Source organism: Vombatus ursinus, unplaced genomic scaffold, assembly GCF_900497805.2.
Source record: "Vombatus ursinus unplaced genomic scaffold, bare-nosed wombat genome assembly UNPS02014874.1, whole genome shotgun sequence".
In the NCBI taxonomy this organism is placed as follows: domain Eukaryota; kingdom Metazoa; phylum Chordata; class Mammalia; order Diprotodontia; family Vombatidae; genus Vombatus; species Vombatus ursinus.
Genome location: NW_020954652.1, coordinates 18,028,248 through 18,053,002, shown reverse-complemented (window position 1 = coordinate 18,053,002; position 24,755 = coordinate 18,028,248).

Below are 24,755 nucleotides of genomic sequence, written 5' to 3'. Positions count from 1 at the left end.
CAATGCTGTTACTGTTGCTTGGGAGTTTTTGGGTTTTTTTAATTTAGAAATTGAGAACTATATCAGATAAATTCTTATGCAGTTCTTAGGTAAACTTCTGAATAATTACTTTTGTATGTATGGGTAATGCAGTCTTCTACAGAGTAGATTTTCACAGGTTTTGTTGTTTGTTTGTTTGTTTTTAAAGACTGAATATATCTAACCCTGACCAGAAGAGAGAAGGATTATTCAAGGCCAGTCCCACCCTGATTGTCATGGGGAACTTTAATCTGATTCATTTCTGACCTGGGCCAATTCACTCCTCCAGGTGGTGGCCCACTCCTGGAGGCTTGTTTTATTAATGACCAATTTAGCATAGACACCTGATTGAATTGGCCCAGGGGTGGGGAACCTGAGGCCTGGAGGCCACATGGGGCCCTCTAGGTCCTCAAGTGTGGCCTTTGACTGAATCTAAACTTCACAGAACAAATCTTCTTAATAAAAGGTTTTGTTCTGTAGAACTTGGATTAAGTTAAAAGGTCGAACCCAAGGACGTAGACGGCCCTGTGTGGCCTCCAGGCTGCAGTTCCCCACCCCTGGCTTAGCCCTATCCAACTCAGAACTCACAAGCTCGAGAGACACACCAACTTTCTACTTCCAGGGATAGCAGGTGTGCACAACCATGATGCTCAGATGAGATTCACTATTAAAAAGACATCTACTTATACTTTCAATTATACACTTTTAAATTTAAAATCAAATGCTCCATTCTGGCTTGTTCACAGTGTTGTCAGGTGATGGCTTTTAATAACTTCCCCAAACCAAGATTCTGAAGTCAAATTTTAAAAGCATGTATAGAATTGATGAAAATTGAGTATACATGCATCATGTAATTCTGGGTTTTTAAATGGTTTGGTGCTCTTTTGTTTAAGAATATTTTTTTTTTAATTTGTAAATGAAATGGGGAATGCTAACTATATCAGTAGAAAAATACTTGGATACTGGGCATTTTAGATAATAGACTTATATGTTCAAGGCTCCAGAATCAGCCATTCTGGTGAGAGGAAATAATTATCTATACAGATCCACATTTTCCATCATCTCACACTCTTACAATTTTTGTTATTACTGTAATTTTTGAGGGGGAAAGAAAGGTTGAATAGCATAGTTGAGGTTAAACTGAAATCTGTTTGCTTCTCACCAAGTTGCTGCTAAAGGAATATAGACAGTCTTAGGGTGGAATTGATTTAAATAAGGAAAACTCAATTTTAATCACTAGCTAAACATACTCAATTTAGTGATTTAAAAAAAAGTTCCTTTGATGTAGCATTAATAAGTATCTTTAATCAATTAGCAAAACTTTGTTGATTTCTTAGGATGTTTGAAACATTGAGATTTGACAAAAAGATATGGTCCTTGTTCTCAAGAGATTTGCAATCTAGTGTTTAATTAATTAATTAGTAGAACAGTATTTTTTAAGTTATTTATTACTATGTGCCAGGAACAATGGCTTTGGGGACAAACAGAATATCTCCTGTTCTCAAATGACAGGGTGACAAGGCTGCACATGAGCCCTAGAGGGCCACACATAGCCTTGAGGCTGCAGGTTCCCCACCTCTGGTAAGAAATTAAAAAAAAAAAAAAGAGAGAGAGAAGGATTTTGATGCTTAAGATCATTTGAGACACGTGTGTAAATAATAATAATGCAAATAATATATACATTCACAAAAGCCATGATATGATAGCCTTCAGAGAGAGGGATCATCTTACCAAAACTGATCAAAAGAGAATTTATCATCTTTCTCATTAGACCTGTATCTCTTTCGGACATTTCTATTTTTACCACCATTTTTCCCGTGAACAAGGTCCAAAAACCTAGAGCCCTTTCTGTTTGCTACTACTTCCTCATGCCACATATCTAATCAATCACCTAGTTTTATTAATCATCTCTCTATAATATCTCTCGAATCTGTCTTCTTTTAATTTCTACTGATACCACCCTAGTTTCTGGATCTATATTAGGGTTATACAGTAAACCCCTAAGCTATGGTTATGCTTCCAGTCTTTTTCTCTCTTATCTGTCCAACTTGCCACCTGGCTGGGGTCTTCAGCCCTGAATGTGTCGTTGTGGTCCTTTGTTCTGGAAGAGGATCAAAATGACATCATTATGGTAGGGTCAAGTAATGAATGCGTAATGAGGACTTGAAAAGCAGATGCCTTTCAGCAATGACTTTCTCCGTTGTGAATTACCATCCTGCAACCTTTCTTCCAATTGCATTAAATCTCCAGTAGTCTGGGAATTAGTAAGTAATCTTGGTCTAAACCACTCATTATGACACACCCATTTCCTGTCCTGTGTAATTTGGACTGAATCCTTACAAAAGATCCTGTTTTGGAGTGTTCCAACTTGGATTCCCTCTTAATAAATAGAAAATAGATATTTATTAGTTTCTTTATTAATATATTAAAATTACTTATAGTCCCTTTTCCATAGACTAAGTCAATTTCTCTGTGACTTGGATATGGTATGCTTGTCTCTCTCCCCAACCTTCCCATCCCACCACATTCCCCTCCCCCCGCTTAGGCCACAGCCCTGCGACTGCAGGGCCAAATGAATCTTTCCAAAGTATAGGTATGGTCACATCACTTCAATGGCTCCCCATAATTTATATAAATTAACATAATGTACATAATTTACACAATTTAATTTTGGCTCCCTATAATTTATCCCGTTGTGGTATTTATAGCTTTCCACAGCATTACCTTTCTAGCTTTATTTCAGACTATTCCCCATCTAGTACGCAATCAGTGGCCGTGCTAGCCGCATTGTTTGCTCTATCCCAACATGTCTCATGTTGTCCTACCTCTTAGATTTTGCTTAAGCTGTTCGTTATGCCTGCTTCATTCTCCATTTCCATCTACACCTGATGACATTCTCCTCAACCTTGAATGTCCAAATAAGAAGCTTCTACTGGAGGAAGCTGGTAGTACAGAGTATAGAGCACTTGACCTGGAGTCTGGAAGCCCTGAGTTCAAATTTGGGTTCAACCACCTACTAGGTGTGTGACTCTGGGCAAGTTACTTGACCTCTGTGTGCCTCATTTTCCTCAATTATAAAATGAGAATAATAACGCCACCTACCTCACAGTGTTGTTGTGAGATCATATGAGATAATATTGGTTTAAAAAAAAAAGTGCTTAGCACAGTTCCTAGCACAGAGTAGGTGCTATATAAATGATTATTCCCTTCTCCTACCTGCTTAATGACATTTTCTTGGATTCTAACTGTGGGAACTAATATCAACCTCATCTATTCTCTAAGTAATTAGTATTTTTGTTAAGTATTTATTATAGACTAACTCATCTTATACAGGGTCTCCCAAAAGTCTTTTTTTTCTTTTTAATTATTTTTCTTTATTTCAATAAATATTTCTCAATTATATATAGAAAAATAACAATTATTTGCTAAAATTTTGAGTTTCAAAGTCTCTCTCTCTCTAGTTCCTCACCCTTCCTTGAGATGGCAGGCATTTTGATATAGATTATATATGTGCAGTCCCAAAAGTCTTAATGTAGTTTTAAGCTTTAAATATGTACACCTTGTAATTATTCAGTAAATGTTCAATTTTTTTTCCTGATAGATTTTAGGCACACTGAAATTAGAGGTCATGTATTATTTGTTTTTGTGTCTGTTCCCATGACTGCCACCCTACCTTCTACATTGTAGTAAATGTAGCTAAATAATGAGTAAAATAAACTATTTCCCTTTCAATAGGTTATTCTGGGGATGTATTTTCAAGTCATACGAGGAAAACAACAGCTAAGATTAAAAAAGACGTCACTCTTGGGTGATTGGGAGATACCCAGATCATAACCACATTTTCTTAAAGCCAGGAAATAACAGTACAAATCATGACTGTAACATAGTCTAGTTATGTGACTTTGAGTCAATCACTTAAGCTCTCTTGTACTCACATTTGTCATCTGTTAAATGGCCACAATGACACCTATAATATTAATTTCAAAGGGCTTCTTTGAGGATTGAAGAAGATAGTGCATGTAATTAAATTCAAAAAATATTTATAGGCTCCTACTATGTGCAAGGCATTGGGAATACAAATACCAGAGTAAAAAAAAAAACACTTTACCCTCAATGAGCTTACGTTCTACCGAAGTGATACAATATATACACACCTAAAAGAATAGTTATCATTTGTATGGTGCTTGTGTGTGTGTATAGTTATATAGATAGCTATATCTAGTTATATGCATAATATATACAAAGCATTAAACACAATGTGTGGCTCGTAGTAGGCACTATACAAATGTTACTATTTTTATGACAATTATTATTACCATTATGAAGAAGATGGAATGAAATCAATTGGAAAAAATATATTTAGAATGGGTTGGATGCATAGACCTTGAGAGTTCTCAGCAGCCCTTTGAAATCTGATATCATTGTTCTCTTTGATAGAAAACAAATCTGAGGTTGATAGAGCTTAAGTGACATCCTTCCCTACACAATGAGGCAGCCTTTAATGGGAAAAAGCAAGTTGGGAATTATTCTGAAATTCATTTGAATGTTTACTGAATATCTTTCAAATACTTAGCCCTGAGATAGGTGCTATGGAAGACACAGAAGAAATCCTTGACAGTATTTCTGCCCCCAAACTTCCCATCCATGAAGGCCTTCCCTCACATGCTCACTGGAATAGCTTGTCAGCAGTCATAACCAGGATGGAGGACCTGGGGCTTTGACTCAGCTCATTTAATCATAAGGTCATAAATATAATTCCTGGCAAGGACTTCAGATGGCAGAGGCCATCTAATCCAGCTCTCTTCATTATTCAGGTGAGAAAAGAACCCTAGGTTAAGTGATTTGCCTGAGTTCAAAGAGATGTCAGACATCTAGGTGGCACAGCGCATAGAGTGCCAGGTCTGGAATCAGGAAGACTCATCTTCCTGACATTAAATCTGGCCTCAAACACTTACTTGCCTGGGGCAGCTAGGTGGTGCGGTGAATAGAGCACTGGCCCTAAAGTCAGGAGGACCAGAGTTCAAATCCGGCCTCAGATCAAGCACTTGACAGGTACTAGCTGTGTGACCCTGGGCAAGTCACTTAACCCCAATTGCCTAAAAAACAACAACAAAAAAACCCCCAAAAAATCACTTACTATCTCTGTGACCCTGAGCAAGTCATTTAACCTTGTTTGCCCCAGTTTCCTCATCTATAAAACGAACTGAAGAAGGAAATGGCAAACTACCCAAATAAGGTTGTGAAAAGTCGGTAGTGACTGAAATGTCTGAATGACAATGAGTGATTATATTAACTAAAGCCTCCTTAACCTCTTTTAAGTTTGTCTTCCTTCTTTCTCATGCCATTTTCATATCATAAATTCCTAAATTGATTCAAGCAAAGTTGTTCACCCTAAGTGTGTTTCTTATTCAAGTTATCAAAATTACTAGTTGGGGCCTTGCTTTTCAGGGGGTACTAGACAGAATCGCCTTTCAGGGAGCTGGACTAATTGACTTCTTTCGTTTCTTCCATTTTTACTGTCTGTGAATCTGTGATGTATCATGTAACTCCCTGCTGTCAGTTGTTTTTGAATAACAACATAAATAAAAAATGGAAAACTTTTTCAGACAAGACATCGGTTTTACATGTAAATAGGAAACAGAAGCTTGCAGGTGAAGGCCAGATGAATGAAAATATTTGGAAATCAAAGTAGAAGCAGACGTTCTGATGTAGAGCATGAAAAAAATTTTGGGGGGAATTAAGTGGACAAACTGGGTATTATGAAGCATTATCTAAGTGGTTATGATCTTAAACAATGATTTAAATAAAAGCAGAACCAGGACTTAGATAAGGCATGAAAACTGAGTAAATGGCAGTCTTCATAAAAGAGGTAAGAAAGCTGAAAAATCTGACAGCTGATGTGTAGTAGTATTTGAGAGAAAGAAGGAACACTAGACTTGCTTCTTCCAATACCTCAAGCTATTAGGGGAAGTGGATTAAGGAACATGGATGTCAGGGAGAGTTAGGGGCTGGAAGCTGAAAAGCATCCTGCCTTCACTAGATTGAATTTGAGGTGCCCAGTTAGACATGCCTAAAGATGATGAGAGATTTATAACTTGGTAGATAAAAAGTGACTAGAGTTAGAATGATAGAGTTGGAAACCATGAGAGGGAAATGGTATGGCAGTTATAGAAAGAAAAAGGGAAATACAGAAGAGGAATAGGCCGACCCCCTTTTCTTTTACAGATGAGGAAATTGAAGCCCAAAGAGGGAAGGAAATTGCCCAAAGTTATAAAGCTATTTGTGGCAAAGCCTGGAATAGAATCAGGGCCCTTGATTTTTGGTGGAGGACGCTCATTTTGAAATACTGGTAGGTGGCTTAGTGCATAGAACACTGGGATTGTAGTTAAGAGTTCAAATCCCAGACATTTACTAGCTGTGTGACTTTGGCAAGTCACTTAACCTCTGTTTGCTCAGCTTCCTTACCCATAAAATGAAATAATAATAACATCCTCCCCCCCAAACCAGAGTTGTTGTGAAGATCAAGTGGGACAATTCTTCTAAAACAAAGCATTTACCACAGTGCCTGGAATATAGTAGACACTATATAAATACTAGTTATTTTAAAATATTATTATTATTACTAATAATAGCTGACATTTAAAGTGATTTGTTTATACATACATACCCATGCATACAAATATATACATATATTTACACGTTATGTGTTTAAAATTATATTACATGTCATATGTTAGACATATATGAGATATATTAGATGTTACTTATTTAGGTATTACATATACACATATATTTATAGGTATGTGTGTATACATACACACAGAATCTTACATACCGTAAGTCAAAGTTTCTTAAAACTGTACTGACTTTAAAAAACACCCTGTATTTATAAAGTCACATTTGTACCTCATAACAGCCCCGTAAGGTAGGTGCTATGAATGTTATTATTATTACCATTCTAAAGATGAGAAAACTGATGCTCAGAGAATTTGCTGAAGTACCCCCACACAAGAAAATGTCAGGACTAGGAATTAAATCCATCTCTCACTGGACCCTAGGATCCATTAATATTTCCACTATACAACATTCTGTTCCTCAGCTTTTTCCAACTGTAAAAGAAGGAGAGGAAAGTAGATTTCCATAGTCTCTTATGACTCTGACATTCTAGAGAAATATTTTATAAGGATGGGATGATGATACCTACCTGGTCAGGTAGAATTTTCAAAGATAAAATGAGCTGCTTTGGAACAGATGTGAAGGATAGTTGCAGAAAACATTGCCTACTCTTTTTGTGCACCCATCTTTTGCCCGTCTGCATTCACATAAAATGCCAAGACAAGAAATATTTTGGACATGCTGAGCCCTGGCTGCAAACAAGGTGACATGGCTGTCAGCTTGTAAGAAACTGTAGCAACGGACAAGTGCAGAATTGAATGTGGGGATAGATCCCAAATGGAACTAAATCGATATCAGAAGCAAAAGCAACCACGACCTTTACAAAGTATTATTTACAGAACCGAATCAAAAGATGATCTTGACACATTCGTTGTCGGGAAGGGAAAGGTCACACAGTGATCTTTTCTAATCACAGCTATGCACAGACACAGAGCAGTCACCTCCAGTTGGTTGCACAAAGTGCACTCTGTTGCTTCAGTATTTCATATCTTACCCTTAGTCCTTACTTCCACCATCCCCATGTGACCCTGACCAATTTCTGCTGGATCCAAGTCCAGTGCATTATATCCATTTCTATAATTAGTGACATTCCCCATGAAACAATCAAACTGTGTGTGCTAAACTTCTCTTTGGGCCCAGAGTATCATTTTTGTTAGCTTCCCTATCCCTTCCTAAGCATATAATAATAATAACAAGATCAAGTATTATTAGCATTGGTAATTATTAATTAATATAATTGATCATTATGTATAATTAATTGTTATAATCATTATTAAAATTATAATAATAACAGTAAATATTTACATAGCTCCTACTGTGTACCAGACACTATGCTAAGCACTTTAAAACTATCTCATTTGATGCTCACAACAATACTGGGAAGTAAGTGCCATTATTATTCCCATTTTATGGAGGCAGAAACTGAGGCAAACCAAAGTTAAATTACTTACCCAAAGTCACACAGCTAGTAAGTATCTGAGATCACGTTCAAACTCAGGTCTTGTCTTCCTGGCTTAAGGCCCAGTACTCCATCCACTCTATTATTACTGTTATTGTTATTGTTATTATTATTATTATTATTGTTAGCCCAAGGTGACACGGTTAGGGACAGGTTTTAATCTCTGGTTGTCTGAATCCCAGTTCAGTGTCATCATTTGTGGAACTATGTAAATGAATTCCCTAACCTATATTTGTTCAGGACCTCCTCTATGCCAGGCACTATCCTTGTTGCTGACAATGTAAAGCCAAAATTGATATAGTTCCTGTCCTAAAGTGTTGTACCTGTGGCCACACAATGAGGGTCAGAGGAAGGCTCTGACCAAGACCCTTAACACTCTATCCAGGACGTTACATGGTGTTATTTGTATATCAGTTTCTGATGACTAAATATATTATCACCTATTTTAGGGACGGACTGGCAGCTGTTGGTGACTTAGGGAATAAAGTAAGACCTGAGTTCAAATCTAGCCTCAGATACTTACTTGCTGTGAGACCTTGGGAAAATTATTTAACTTCTTCCTCAGTTTCCTCAGCTATAAAAATGCATATTAATAATGCCTACGTCACAGGATTGTTGTAAACATCAAATGAGATAATATTTGTAAAAAGCAAGAAGAAAAAAAGTGCCTGCAACAAAGGAAGAGTTATATAAATGCTTGTTCCTTTATTGACCCTGATGTATATTCACAAACACAAACACACACACACACATACACACACACACACATATTTGTATACATATTTATGTATCTGCTTTGCTATATGATTATGTATTATATATCTGCTTTGGCACATGTTTTTATAGACAGATGCTTGTGAATGGGCAGCAAGGTCAGATTGTGGCTCTAGCCATATGTAGAATATTTAATGCTTAATTAATTTTAGGGCCACGGGGCAAGAGGTAGCACCTTTGTATATCAAGGTTGGCACATTAATATAAAAAAGTGCAAAATGACATTTTCTGAGATGCCAAAATGACTTTCTTTTTAGTCATAGTCTTCTTTTTTGCAGATGACTTTACTGCTAAGCCTTCTATAAGCTTCCTCAGGGTTATATGTGAACAACCAAGATGCATCCTGATGCATGCAAGATGATTTTAATTTGGACCCTTCTTCAGAGAGAGATTTTTATTTTTCTTACTCACATTGGCATTTAGTATATACAGACACAAAATTAAATCTCTACTGAGTCTATTAAATAATATGATAAGCGAGGAGAAATACATATTATATGTTATTGATTATATTTTATATACACTGAAATATATATATATATGTATATTATATGTTGGGGTGTGTGTGTGTGTGTGTGTGTGTATGTCTGTATTCTACATTGTACAGTGGATAAAGCATTGGGCTTGGAAGCAGGAACTCATCTTCCCAAGTTCAAATCTGGCCTCAGACGCTTACAAACTGTGTGATTCTGGACAAGTCACTTAATCCTGTTGGCCTTAGCTCCTGAACATCTGCAAAATGAGCTGGAGAAGGAAAGGGCAAACCACTCCAGTATCTTTGCCAAGAAAGACCTAAATGAGGTCATGAAGGGTCAGACACAACTGAAAAACAACTGAACAGCAACACACACCCATAAACACATACATGCACATATATATTTACACATATGCATATATATGTGTGTATATGCATACATTTGTATGTATATATAGGAAATCTTTTTATCAGCATAATTCCAAAGATATTTACTAGCCTGTCTCATCCAGAGAACATCACAGTAGCTGATAATTGTGGTTTGCTGTATAGTCTTGCAGAAAATATTATGAATATGGCTATGAAGTATTTGAGAAGGTACTGAATTAGGTACTCAGCATTCTGTGCTTGGATAGTGGATGGGAAGGGTGAGATTTGAAGGACATTGGCATTGAGTTGATAAACTTCCTTGTTTGAAAAGAAGTTGTCTTTTGATTACTGATTTAAGATTTTTTTTTTCATTTTTCAAGTCCAGAAATGTTGCATAGAGAAATAAAAAATCGATGCAGTGTTTTATCCATAGAGCCAAAAGATCCATCTTTTGTGTACCCTTCCTGATTTTATAGATAAGGAATTTGAGGCACAAGAAGTAAATAATCTAAGTCACACAGCTATATTTGGCAAAGCAAGGACTAGAATAAAGATCTTCCTGATTCTTGGACTAGTTTACTACACTAAGGCTACTTTGTTTAAGAAGGTTAAAATATGAGAAATTAGGAGTGATGGGCTCAAACTATACCTCCCTCTTCCTTCTTTTCCTACCCCTTTACAGCCATCTCTCTTTCCTCTTATCCCATTTCCTCTCTCTATTTCTTCTTCCTCCCCCTTTGTCTCTCCTTTTTTTCTTCCCCCTGTTTCTTTCCTCCTTTTCCTCTCTCCCCTCTTTTCTTTTCTTTCTCATTTCCACCATCTTTTTTCTTCTCTTCTCTTTTCCTTCCCCCTTTTTTCTCTCCACTCTCATTTTCCTTCCCTTCTCTCTGTCTCTGTCTCTCTCTCTTTCTGTCTTTCTCTCTCTTTTATTCTCTCCAAAAAGGAGTTTTTCTTGGCAATGGAGAGCCTTTTAAGTGTCATGGGTGGTGATACAAAGGATCTGATCTTAATGAGGAAGGCAGAGATCTAGGTGGGAGCCTATTTAAGTAGTAAAAGTGTGAATATTATAGAACTTAAGTAGATCAATCAATAGTATTATTATTATTACTATTACCATTCATTTTCAAAAATCAACTTGCAGTTTATCAAGTGGTATTCTTGGAAAACCTGTGAGAGAATTATGGTAAGAATTATTATCCCTGTTTTATAGATGAGCTAACTGAACCTCAGAGAGGTTGAATGTCATTTCTAAAGTCTAATAAGTGACCCAGTCAGGACGCAGACCCATGATATCTAACTGCAAAGCTGTTTGGTTTCTTTCCACGACACTAGAATCATTCTCATTAGCCTTAATATGCTTTCAAAGACCCAAAAATTCAGGTTTGTTATAGTTTTGTCCTGATGTTTTTGGCAACAAACTTCCCCCAACCATGTTGTTTGAAAATTTCGTATGAAACATGCAGTCTTTTAAATATAAATGTGGTAAATTGGGCACATATGCAACATCACATTAATGTTATACAATGTAGTTACTGACAATTCCCTCTCTAGTTGTATCAAATCACAATTTTCAAAGGGCAATGTTCAGTCTCCTTGACTGACTCCTTTATCTTGGTAAAAGATATCCCATCATAATCTTCTTGTAGAACACAAAGGTTTACAAGAGGCAGATTTTCAAATGTGATTGGAAGTAACAACCTTGCTTCTACTCTTCCTTTCTTCCACCCAGATTTAGTTACTGTGGCTTCCTACTGTGTTATCCTACTCAAAGGAAACTTGTGAAGGTTAGGGTTAACACATTAGGCAGTATCATCTAGTACAGAATGTTTTAAATATTCATTCACTGGAAGGTGGAGATTTGCTGGAGGCAATAGCTTAATGAGCTAAGCATCAACTTTGGGATGTGTCATGGTACTGGGATGGGTATCAAATCTCCAGAAGGCTGACTCAGCCCTTCTGTATTTGGAGGTAAAAAAGGAATGTCGAATAATGTCCTGCATGCAGATCTTTGAAACCAAAGCTGCAGCTCATCTACACAGACTGTAAAATTGTACTGTATTACTCTCTCTCTCTCTCTGTCTGTCTGTCTGTCTGTCTGTCTGTCTCTCTCTCTCTCCCTCTCTCCAAAAGGAACTGAGTATTTGTTGGAATCTGATACCAACTTCTGTCATTTTATATTTGAAAAGGTGTTAGGCAGTACTTGGAAAAACAAATTTTACCCCAGATCAACCATTTTTAGTACGTAAAGTCAAATAATGGAGTATCTGAGAACTTATTCTATTCCTAGAATTATATGAGGTACTGAGGATAGAGCAGTCCCCTTCCTCAAGGACCTTGTAATCTAGTAGCAGAGAATTACATAATTGCACCAATCAGTGAACAGTTAAATGTTCCACTGTGTGGTATGACCTCTAGGTATGTGATAGTGGATGCAGTAAGGATGCACACTTCACAGGTTTCCCGAGGTAGTGATATAGTGCTACACACACAATTTTATCTTGTACCCAATTCCATACCCTACTTTCTCCAAGCCTACAGAAAAGCAGGTCATCACTATAATAATTAATTTACAAAGGAGAGAGACTATCACTGGCCTGGGTTCAACATAAAGATATCAGTATAAAGCTATGTTATAACATAGAACAAGAGGTGACAAACTAGGGTTCACAGGCAAAATTTGTTTACTGCCTGACAATGGCTGCATTTTTATTTCACTTGAAGGCCATAGTTTGCTGATCCCTGAATGGAATATGCTATGAAACCATTAAAATAGGAAAATCTTTCATCTCAGTCCCATTCCCATTTTGAGCATCTCCCCTTCTCATTCTTGGTCCTCTATATCCATGCTCTTAAATGGGCGATCCATACTGTAGTCACACAGATTGCACCAAAAAACAACAAAAAAGAAAATCAAAAAGGTTTTTGTTACAAAATGGTTCCTGCTTCATGTAGAGAAAAATATTTATACCAGCACTATTTGTGGCAAAAAAAGAACTGGAAGCCTAGTTGCTGTACATCAACTGGGCAACAGTCAAACAAATTGTGATACACTAGTGTAATAGAATCTTACTGTGCTATATGAAATGGCAAATATGGTAAATTCAGAGAAGTATAGAAAGACTTTCTTGAACTGATGCAAAATGAAGCCACCAAAACCAATGAAACAATATACTTAACAACTAAAAAGTAATAAATAAAAAGAAAAAGCACAGAACAATAGGAAATGAATGTTGCAGAACTATAAAGAATAAGCCTGCCTCCCCCAGAAGGAGATATGAAAAGACACCACCTCCAATTTTCTGCAGATGGGGGGAGTGGGTGGGACATGGAAGCAGAATATAGCATATAACATCAACTATTTTTTAGTGTACTCATTTTGATGTGTCAATCAATTTTGCTGAAATAATTTTCATTTTCTTCCTGTTTTTTCTTTTCTTTTTAAAAAGCATTTGTTTTAAGGGATGGTTATCATAGAGGGGACAGGGGGAAATGGAGTAGAAATTAGGTTATATAAAAATGAAAGGTGTCAATAAAGTTATAATAGGAAAAAAACCACTTCTTGGGACACTCATACCAATCACCTCAAGTTGCCAGTCTCTCTTTCCCCAAGTAGTGAAAGGAATAAAGAAAGAACTTATGAGTATCTTTTTAGTTGTATCATCTGAGGGCAAAAAAAAAATGTATTAGAGGACTTTGTCTTCCTTCTGCCTTGTCACCTGATGCAGTTCTTAACATAACAATGCTAGTCTACTGTAGAATTCATCTCTGCTACAGCTCCTGACTGCTTCTGACTATGCTAACTCCTATACTCCTGGTAGGCAGCTTTTAGGCATCTCTGTTCTAGTTCTAGATCCTAGTTACAGTTGATCCTTGCTAGAGTCCCGGGTTCTGGCAAGTATGTTAGAACAGCAATGGCCCTGACAAAAACTTAGTCTGAGCACTCCCCGATTCCCCGTTCTAAATGGTGAGCATGGTAAACAGACACATATTTTACTATATCACCATTAATTTATATTCTTCTTTCTTCTATACCCAGTCTCATGACAGGAAGTTTCTTCAAAGGCAAAGGAAAAAGGAAATTCAGAGATCTGTGGAAATATACCCATGCATGTATTTTTCCTGCCTTGCCTATTGTCTCATTGACATTTCATTCAGTTAGAACTGCTGGGAGGGGAAGGAACTATAAGAAATACCTGCTCCAAGTGCAAAACAATAACAACAAAATATATAAAAAAGTCCTGAGAAGGGAAGTGAATTAGTCTATAGGACTTGGAGTAAGCCTCACAAAGGAATTCAGACTCAAGATGGCTACTAAAGAAAGAATAAGATTAGATTAAAGGAGGAGGGAAAGGGTACCCCAGGAATGGGGAGCAGCAAGTGAAGGCAACGAAAGTAGATGATTGTGTCCCATGTGGGAGACAAATATAGAAAACCCTGATGGGGCAAAAGTTTCCCAAGAAGGAGAAGTAGGACGGTTTTGGTTCAATAGCATGTGATCTGATTATGGGGGACCTTGAAAACCAGACAGTTGAATTTGGATTTGATGTGATAAGTAACTTTTTAGTTTCCTGAGCAGAAGAATGGTGTGATAGTCTGGATGTAATATGTAGCATTCGCTCATTCATTTAACAGATATCTTTTAAAATATATTTTATTAAATATTTCCCAATGACATTAAATTTAACATTCATTTTTAAAAACTTTGAGTTTCAAAATCTTTTTTCCTCCCACCCCTACCCCACCTCTTGAGAAAGCAAGCAATATATCAATTATGCATGTGAAATCATGCAAACCATATTTCCATATTAGCCACCTGACATTTATTAAGATCCTAATATGTGCGAGGGAGTGACATGGTTATAATTGAAGGAAGAGGGAGAAACATTGGTATACGGGAGGTCAGGTAAGAAGATGGTTCAAGAGGGCCCCCTCCACTCATCCTGATCTATATCTTGTCACTGGACCCAGATGATTCTGAAGGAGAAAGTGAAGCTGGTGACTTTGCATAGCCCTCCCTCACTTAAATCCAATTCACTTGTATGTCATGGCATCATCTTCCTGATATCATGGTCCTCTTCAAAAAAAAAAAAGGACAAACAACCTTATCATAGGAATGGGGACAGAGGAAGAGTATGATTATGGAGGGAAAAGTGTACCAAAGATGTTTTTGCACTTTTATACTTGCTATACCGGGCAACTAGGTGGCACAGTAGATAGAGTGCCAGGTATTGAGTCAGGAATATCTGAGTTCAAATCTAGCCACAGATACTTATTAGCTGTGTGACCCTGGGTAAGTCACTTAACTCGGTCAGCCTCAAAGAAATGGCAGAACACTCTAATATTTTTGCCAAGAAAACCCCAAATGAGGTCACAGAGAGTCAGACACAATTAATTGACTAAATAGCAACATTTGCTATACTATTTCAGTAAGTATCATGTAAAAGCTAATTGATGTTAACTGGTTACCTGATATTGGTAAGATATCGACTGGTTAATCAATATGGAGGGAGGAGCATGCTAGATGGGGGCTTGCAAAAAACAGTATTAGTTTCTTCCTTAAAATATGACTAGGAGCCAAGATGGGAGAGTAAAAGCAGTGATTTGCTTGAGCTCTCCCCCAAACCCCTCCAAATACCTATAAAAATGACTCTAAACAAATTCTAAAGCAGCAGAACCCACAAAAAGACAGAGTGAAACAAATTCCAGATCAAAACAACCTGGATGGTTGATCGGGAAAGGTATATTGTGGCAGGCTGGGAGAGGTGTGTAGTTTGGGTGTAGGTGTGCAGGCCTCAGCATACCTGGAACAGACCTCAGAGGACTGAATCACTGGCAGCTGTGGCACTTTCCAGACTTCTCAACCCACAAACACCAAAGACAACTTAAAAGGACAGTGGAAAAAGTCTTTGTCTGCGGTGAGAGAGAGAAGCGTGGTCCCAGCCCCAGTCCCAAGCTCAGTCCGGGGGGACGACTTATTCCAGAGGTTCCAGCCCACAGACTGAGGGGGAAATCCAGTGGCCTCATTGACCAGAGGGGATTGCAGGGATCTCTCTGCTGGTGCAGGATTCTCTTGCTTTGCCCTTGCTTGGATCTGGGTCACAGTTCTGGGTGGCAGTCCTGGGGTGAGGAGGAGTGCTAGCGTGATGGAGCTTGTGGTGGTGGTGGAGATGAAATCCTCCTCACAGTTCCAAAGCAGAAAAAAGTGCTTGTGATCACTCATACACCAGAGCACAGGCCAGGAAAGGAGTAAACACCTCACCCTTATCATACCACCTTGGAAGAACTGAAAATTTACAGGTCCCTAGAAGTAGCCCTGAAAACAGCTACACAAAACCCCCAAAGCTTGGACAGTACATTCTCCACACTGGAAGCAGATCCCTCCCTTAACAAAGAGTTTACAACTCAAGTAATTGGCTGAGATCATGAGCAAGCAGCACAAAAAGAGTCAGACCATAGAATCGTACTTTGGTGACAAAGAAGATCAAAATATACAACCAGAAGAAGACAACAAAGTCAAAGCTCCTACATCCAAAGCCTCCAAGAAAAATACAAATGGGTCCCAGGCCATGGAAGAGCTCAAAAAGAATTTTGAGAAGCAGGTAAGAAAAGTAGAGGAAAAACTGAGAGTGATGCAAGAAAATCATGAAAAACAATTCAACAGCTTGCTAAAGGAGACCCCCCCAAAAAAAAATACTGAAGAAAATAACACCTTAAAAATTAGCCTAATCCAAATGGCTAAAAAGGTCCATAAAGCCAATGAGGAGAAAAATGCCCTAAAAAGCAAAATTGGCCAAATGGAAAAGGAAGTCTAAAAGCTTACTGAAGAAAATACTTCCTTAAAAATTAGAATGGAGTAATTGGAAGCTAATGACTTTATGAGAAATCAAGACACTGTAAAACAAATCCAGAAGAATGAAAAAATAGAAAACAATGTGAAATATCTCATTGGAAAAACAACTGACCTAGAAAATAGAATCAGAAGAGAGAATTTAAAAATTATTGGACTATCTGAAAGCCATGATAAAAAAAAAGAGCCTAGATATCATCTTTCACGAAATGATCAAGTACAACTGCCCTCATATTTTAGAACCAGAGGGCAAAATAGAAATTGGAAGAATCCACAGATCACCTCCTGAAAGAGATCCCCAAAGGAAAACTCCTCAGAATATTAGAGCCAAATTCCAGAGTTCCCAGGTGAAGGAAAAAATATTGCAAGCCACCAGAAAGAAATGATTCAAGTATTGTGGAAACACAATCAGGAGAACACAAGATTTAGCAGCTTCTACAGTAAGGGATCACAGGGCATGAAATATAATATTCCAGAGGGCAAAGGAGATAGGATTACAACCAAGAATCACATACCCAACAAAACTGAGTATAATCCTTCAGGGAAAAAAATGGTCATTCAGTGAAATAGGGGACTTCCAAGCATTCTCAATGAAAAGACCAGAGCTGAATAGAAAATTTGACTTTCAAATACAAGACTCAAGTGGAACATGAAGAGGTAAACAGGAAAGAGAAATAGTAAGAGCCTTATTAAGGTTGAACTGTTTACATTCCTGCATGGAAAGATGATTATTTGTAACTCATGAGACCTTTGTCAATATTAGAGTAGTTGGAGGGTACTTTTGTATCTGGAGGTAACTGTAATAACTTTAATGTTGTAGTAAGGGTTCCATTATCATCAAGTTGTCTCATGGTTTTTTTAAGATAGTCTTCATATTTTAAAGCTTATATTCAAAGAGTAGGATATTGTTATGCTTTATGAATTTATTTAAAGACTATAACTTTCCAGGTATAACCAGTTACCAAATGACATTTATGCTTATTTGGGGATAATGGTATTTGACCCAATCTTTTATTGAATTTATTCATAAAATCACAAACCTATCCAAAGTCTTGGTGCTCTTATATTCCTTTAATAGTAAACATTTTTGTACAAGTAATGGAGTCTTATGTCTAGAGGTGGAAGAGATTTCAAAGGCCATCTAGTCCAAACCCTGTATTTTAGGGATGAGTAAGCTAAACTCTAGGGATTTAAATAACTTACTAAAGATTATCTATATAATAAGCATCAGAGACCCATTGGAAGCTAGCCCCCGAGTCCACCATATATCATTTTGCCTTATGGTGCCTTCCATAATGCACAATTATTTCATATAGAAGTAATTCTCTACAGAACCCCAATTTATAAGTTTCATGAAAGCCAGGACTCTTGTCTCATGTGTGTTTATACCTACCCTAGCATCAAGCAAAGTATGTCAATGGTAGGTACTATTAATTTTCATTGAATACCAAATGAACACATATACAAACATGGGATAAATTACATATATTGGCCTTGATTACTAGTTGAGTAGCTAATATATCTAATAGGAGAGAAAGAGTTTGAAACTGTCCTAGTTTTCAAATAAATTGACTTTGATATCATTCATCTTGAATATCCAATTGTAAACACATTTCTCCTCTAAAAAGCCCAGTGAATTTGAGTCTGAAGTATTATTTTCCCCGAGCTTACATTTTGGATGAACTACAGAATTTAAAGTTTGCCGTGAGTACTTTATTTTTAAAACTTTGATCTTAGTTATCACCTACCATCTTGTATCAGGTAAGTTAAATATTAGTTGATAGTTACTATACTGCATAGGGTCCTTGTATTTGTAGAATAATGAAGTAATCTTAGGAGGGAAGGTTTGTAAAATAACTTTGCAAATTGTCTTTGTTCTGTATGCTCAGAGAACATGAATATTTATGGCTGCCTGAAAAATACATACTGTTCAAAGACACTCTGAAATTAGATTTAAATTCATCTGTGACATTCTGAATCTGTGCAGTAACTGTGTTTATTATTAATGCTGTTCTTGAGTCACTGTCTCCTGTAATACTAGAGAAAATGGGAAACTTACAGAAACCCTACTTTGTCTTTTGGCAGCATATTAGATTTTAGCGTTAGGGTGATAGCAAACCCGAGACTAAATTGAAGAATGATAAATTGTTAACTTTGGCACTGATGGCCAACATTATAAGCAGTCATGATTATTTTTAAATTTTCGTGTTTATGTGGAAGTCCATTGTAACAAAATACTTTCTAAATTTTATTTAATTAACAAGCACTACAAGGTAAGACAGTGTTCCAAAACTGAAATTCTGTGATTCTCTTTGGGTTGGTATTGTGAACTCTTGAATAGAAGGCTAGCTGGCACAACAGAGTGCTGAAACTAGGGTCTGGAAGACCTGAGTTCAAATTGGGCCTCAGATACTTCCTTGCTCTGTGACTCTGGGCAAGTCACCAGCATGTCTGACTCAGTTTTTCTCACCTGTAAAATGGGCATAATGGTAGTACCTATCTCCCAGGGTTATGAGATAATGTTTATAAAGTTCTTTGCAAATCTCAAATCACTATAAAAGCCTTGCTATTATTATTAATACTGTCATCGTTTGTTATTGTTCAGTTGTTTCAGTTGTGTTTAACTGTTTGTGATTCCCATTTGGGGTTTTCTTGGTAAAGATACTGGAATTGTTTGCCATTTTGTTCTTTTGCTCATTTTACAGATGAGGAACTGAGACAAACAGGGTTATAGGTGACTTGCCCAGGGTCACACCTCCATTAAGCGTCTGAGGCCCAATTTGAATTCAGGTCTTTCCTGACTCCAGACCCAGCACTCTCTATTATTAACCTCCATTATTATCTCTATTATTAACATTAGTATGAATATTTTTTACAGATGAGGAAATTAAGACTTTGTAAAGTTAAGTAACTTGCCAAGGTTACCTATTATTGGGAAATTTAGACCATGGCCAAGGGTTGTCTGATGGGAAAGATCCTGTTATCTTTTGGCTTCATCATCAACAATCGTTTGTTAAGCACTGTTTGAAAAGGAATCCTCTAGTGTTAAAAGAGATACACAATTTAAATAAGATATGGCTCCTCCCTTCATGGTGCTATAAGCTATTAGGTAGGTAAAGTATAAATAGAAATGGCTATAAAACATTACAGATATTTGATTTTAATTCATTGTCCTTTAGAAAGCTGCAAAACGATATGAAATGATATGGGAGATGGATATGAATTTAACAGGGGATTTGAGGGCTTTAGGAATATAGCAAATAGCCTATATGATCATGCTTACCCTCAGGGAGTGTATAGTCTAGTGGGAAGAAGACACCAACAAAAATAGTAGCAGATGATCTGTGAAAGAGAAAATTTTAAAATAAAGAGCTCAATGAGGACCGAGATTAAGGTTGGGGTGACCGTAGATGAGCTATGGTGGAGAATCAGATCATTATACTATAAACTACCCTAGTACATATTTGTGCATAGCCTTAAAATGCTTAAAGCACTTTCCCTAACAGTCCAGTAAAATACATAATAGAAGTGTAGGTTGGGTTTTTTCCTGTTTATTGATTGGTATATGTGTAGGAGGGATGTAGGTGTGTATTAGGACTGGACTTGTTATTTTATTAGGGTAAGGAGCCCACATCAAAGGAAGTAGGTTAATCACCTACTTTTCAATTTACAGTCTTAGAGCTGCCTGGGGTACCAAGAATTTAAAGGACCATACAGCTAGCATATGTCCAAGATAGGACTTGAATCCAGGTCATTCTAGCTATAAGACAAATTACCTTTCTATATAATACATCCCCTATCTCTTAGTACATGTATTCCCCACCCCCCACCCCCAATTTACAGATAGGAAAACTCAGACTTGGAGACTTAATGACTTACTCACAGTCTCAATAGTCATTCTACTACTGCCTTGGAAAGATGAAATAATGAATTCTACTCTTCTGGCATTTTAATTTTTTTAACTTCTATTGCCACTAAACTAAATGTCTTTGGTTCATTTATTCAATAAGCATTAGAGGCTTCAAAGAGTGCATCACCCTTAAAGTGCTCTGTAATAGGGAAAATTTAGTGTAATATGCAGTCATATCCTTAAGCTGAGATATCTGGTCTCCTGCAGAGCATTTGGTTTATTGTCAGAAATGAATATCTAAAAGCAACTAAAAATGTTCATAGAAGAAAAAAATTCAAGCATACTCAATCTGCAGCCTAAATTTATATAACAATGAATATTCATGTCTGTAGTTGGTGCTTGAACACGTGTATTCACACAATTCTCCAAAAGAATGAAAGTGGAAGATGAGCCAAAAGGTAATGGGTAGGCAAAAGTGGATTATAAGACGTGGCCAAAGATAACCTGCATGTAACAATGGGCATATTTTTTTTAAACCAGAAAATGCAAGATCAGGAAAGGAGACATGGGATGATTATACAATAGAAGCCAGTGATAAGAGAATTCTGGAATCAAAGAGATGGAAGAAATTGAAGGGGCCATTCGATCAATCAACATATGTTAAGTATGTTCCAGGCACTATACATGGTGTGGATATTAAAAAAAAAAAAGAAAAGAAAAAAGAAAAAAAGAAAAAGAAATGTCAGTCTTTCCATTCAAGGAGATCATAGTCTGATGGGGGAGGTAACATGAAACAACTAAGGACAAATAAGATAAATTCAGGATAAATTGGAGGTAGTCTTGGAGGGCAGACATTAAGACGAAGGAAGACCAAGAAAAGCTTTTTGAGGAAGGTGGAATTTTAGCTGAGATTTGAAGGAAGCTAGGCAATCCAGGAGGCAGCGATGAAGAAGGAAAGATTTCCCTGCATGAGGGACTGCCAGAGGCAATGCTCTGAGTCAGAAGATGGAGTGTTATGTGTGAGGAAGAGCAGGAAGGCCAATGTCATTGGATTACAGAGTACATGGTGAGGAAAAAGTTGCAAGGAGACTAAGAAAGTAGGAAGGGGTCAGGTTATGAAGGGTTTTAAAAGCCTAATAGAATATTAAATATTCAATTCCAGAAATGATAGAGAGTCATTAGAGTTTATTGAATGGGAGTGGTAGGAAGTGATGATGACGGTGGTGATATAGTCAAAACTGGACTTTAGGAAGATCAGTTTGGCAGCTGAGTGGAAGACAAACTGGGATGGGGAGAGACCTATGGCCAGTAGACTAGCCAGTAGGCTATTGCAGTAGTTCAGACATTAGGTGATGAGGACCTGCATCCAGGGTGGTTGTAGGGTCAGAAGAGAGAAGGGGACATATATGGGAGATTGTAAAAAGTTAGAAGCAACAGGACTTGACAGTTGATTCAATATAGGGGGTGGAGAGAGTAAAGGAGTCAAGGATGTCAGCTATATTGTGATCCTCAGTACTTGGGAGAGTAGCAGGACCTTCAAAAATAGTAGGGAAGCTAAGAAGAGGGAGGATGTGGAGGGGAAAATAACAAGTTTAGTTCTAGACAGGCTGAGTTTAAGATGTTGTCGGAACATCTAGTTTGAGATGTCTAATAGACGAATACAAATGTGAGACTGGAAATCAGGAAAAAGGTTAGGAGTGGACAAGTAAATGTGAGAGTCATCTGCATAAAGACAATAATTGAAACCATGGGAGCTGAATGAAATAGTATAGAAGGAAAAGAGAAGAGTGCCCAGCACAGAGGCTTGGGGAGCCTCCATGACTTTCAGGTGTGACATGGATGAAGCTCCAGCAATGGTTACAAAGAAGGAGTAATCTGGTAGGAGGAGAATCAGCAGAGATCAGTGTTAGGAAAACCCAGAGTGAAAAAAATATCAAAGACAAAAGGGTGATTGACAGTGTCAGAAACTACAGAGAGGCCAGGGAGGAGAAAAGGTTGAGAAACAGTCACTAGATTTATTAGTTATGATATTATTAGTGACTTTGAAAAAAGCAGATTTAATTGAATGATGAGGTTGGAAGCAAGACTGAAAAGAGCTGAGGTACCACATCACACCTATCAGACTGGCCAACATAACAAAACAGGAAAATGATAAATGTTAGAGAAGATATGGGAAAATTGGAACACTAATGCATTGTTGGTGGAGTTGTGAAACGATCTAACCATTTTGGAGAGCAATTTGGAACTATGGCCAAAGGGGTATAAAAATGTACATACCCTTTGACCCAGCAATAGCACTTCTAGGGCTGTATCCCAAAGAGATCACACAAATGGGAAAAAGGACCCACATGTACAAAAAATATTTATAGCGGCTTTTATTGTGGTGGCCAAGAATTGGAAATTGAGGGGATGCCCATCAATTGGGGAATGGCTGAACAAGTTGTGGTATATGGATGTAATGGAATACTACTGTGCTACAAGAAATGATGAGCAGGCAGGCTTCAGAAAAACCTAGAAAGACTTGCATGGACTGATGCTGAATGAAGTAAGCAGAACCAGGAGAATGTTGTGCACAGTAACAGCCACATTGTGCAATGATTAACTTTGATAGACTTAGCCCTTCTCAGCAATGCAAGGATCTAAGACATCTCCAAAGGTCTCATGATAGAAAATGTTATCCACATCCAAAGAAAGAACCATGGAGTTTGAATGCAGATCTGAAGCATAGTATTTGCTATATTTTTCTTCTGTATTGTTTTGTTGTTTCTTTGTGGTGGTTCCTCCTATTGGTTCTAATTCTTCCTTACAACATCACTAATGTGAAAATATGTTTAATAGGAATGTATATGTATAGCCTATATCAGATTGTGTGCTGTCTTGGGGAGGGAAGTGGGGAGGGAGGGGAAGAAAAATTTAAAACTCAAAAGCTTATGGAAGTGATTGTTGACAAATCAAAACAAATTAATAAAAAAAAAAGACTGAAAAGAGTTAAAAAGACAATGAGAGGTAGGGAAGTAAAGGCCTATTGTAGATGGCCTTCTCAAGGAATTTAGCTGCAAAAAACAGAGAGATATAGAAGGATAGATAACAAGGCTGTATATATCAAGTAAGGTTTGTTTTTTTAAGAGAGGGGAGACATGGGCATGTTTGTAGATAGCAGGGAAGTGGTCAGAAGACAAGGAGCAATTGAAGATTAGTGCAAGAGTTGGGATGATAGAGGAAGCAGTATTGGAGAACCTCAGATGGAATGGGATCACTGGTATGTGCCTTAAAAAATAGAAGAGCTGCCTCCTTTGGTGCATGTGAACCAGGGGTGAAGGAGGAGATCGTGGCAACAGTCATCTGAGTGATGTGTGTTGAGGATCAGGGTAGAAGATGGAGCTCTCTGGGAACGGCCTCAGTTCTTTTCATTGAAATATGAGGCTAGCTTCTCAGTCAATTCCATATACGAATAAGAATCCTCATTACAATATACTGACGGGTGAGCATCTAGGTTTTGCTTGAGGACCTCTAGGTCATTACCTTCGGAAACAGTCTATTCCACTTTTATAAAGCTTTAATTATTAGGAAGATTTTTTCTTACATCAAGCCTTTGGTTGCCTCTTAAAAACTTCCATTCATTGCTTCACTCTGGGGGTGTGGTGATGGGGGAAAGCATAAGTATAAATCCTTCAGCATATATTTTAAGACTGTTCTCATGTCCATTTTATATCTTCTATTCCTCATGATGAGCATCTATATCTACTTCAACCAGACTTCAGATGATATGATCTCAAGCCACCTCACCATCCTGATCACGTGCTTCTTGATGCATACCAGCTTCTTAAATCTGGTATCTGAAACTGACCCCAGTGCTCTAGATGTGGTCTTGCCAGGGTGTAATACAGAGGGACTATAGCCTCCCTAGTTCTGGATACTATGTTTTTTCTTAATCCATTACCTTTCTTGCAGGACATATCACAGTGTTGATTCAGATTGCATATGTAGTCCACAGGAACACCCAGGAACCCTCAGATCTTGTATGGATAAGATCCCATCTAACCACAACTCATTAGTCATATTTTGGAAGTTGATTTTTCAACCCAAGAGTAAAATTTCAAGTTTATCCTTATTAAATTTCATTGTATTTGATTTAGACCAGGATTCTAGTAAGTCAAGTCTTTTCCAGATTCTTACTCTACCTCCCCCTCTCCCTTTTTCTCCCTTCCTCCATTGATAGGAACTGGTACCCATGAAATGTTTGTGTGTATGTGCGTATATAATACAATGAAATTTAACAAGGATAAAT